The sequence below is a fragment of the Elephantulus edwardii genome, unplaced genomic scaffold (assembly GCF_000299155.1).
Source record: "Elephantulus edwardii isolate Elephantulus edwardi_28Jun2011 unplaced genomic scaffold, EleEdw1.0 scaffold00007, whole genome shotgun sequence".
Classification (NCBI taxonomy): Eukaryota; Metazoa; Chordata; class Mammalia; order Macroscelidea; family Macroscelididae; genus Elephantulus; species Elephantulus edwardii.
Window position 1 is genome coordinate 15,109,347 of NW_006399757.1, and position 661 is coordinate 15,110,007.

Here is a 661-nt window from a genome sequence, read left to right on the forward strand (position 1 = left end):
GATGGGCACTTAGGTTGTTTCCAGCTCCTTGCTATTGTGAACAAAGCCACAATAAACATGGGTGTGCATATATCTGCTTGGATGTCAGTTATGGTTTCTTTGGGATATATTCCCAGTAATGAAATTGCTGAGTCAAATGGTATCTCCATTTGCAACTTTTTGAGAAAGTGCCATCCCGTCTTCCACAGTGGTTGCACCAGGTTGAATTTTTTTACAGAAATAGTTTGTCACACCTTTCTCCGATACAGTTGGTGGATTCAAACCACTGACATTTTGGCAAGCAGCTAAGCACAGTTAACTGTGCACTACCAGGTTTGATAGGTTTATTACAGTAAATTTAAGAATCACTTAAAAATATGCACATATAGATGCAGTGGTAGATAAACTGGAGAGTGGGAATTAATAAATGCCTTTTTAAAATAAGAAATATAATTTCATATTTCTCGCTTGGTAAGGTAGCTGTGATAGACAAATACTTCATGGTGCCACTGTTGTAGAATGGGATTTACATTAGGGTTGGGGTAAAACTGAGAAAAAACTGGATACATTATGTATACTGTATTGAAACAGATGAGGGAAAGAGCAGATTATGTGATTGGGTATTATGGTTATCACAGGAGTCCAGAACTAAGCTTCCATAGTAAAGTGTAGTTGGGGCAGG

General features: G+C 37.8%; 1 pseudogene; it reads right to left on the reverse strand.

Moving 5' to 3' along the window:
• Positions 1 to 661, reverse strand: part of LOC102852951 — a 97,936-nt pseudogene that overhangs the window by 90,457 nt on the left and 6,818 nt on the right.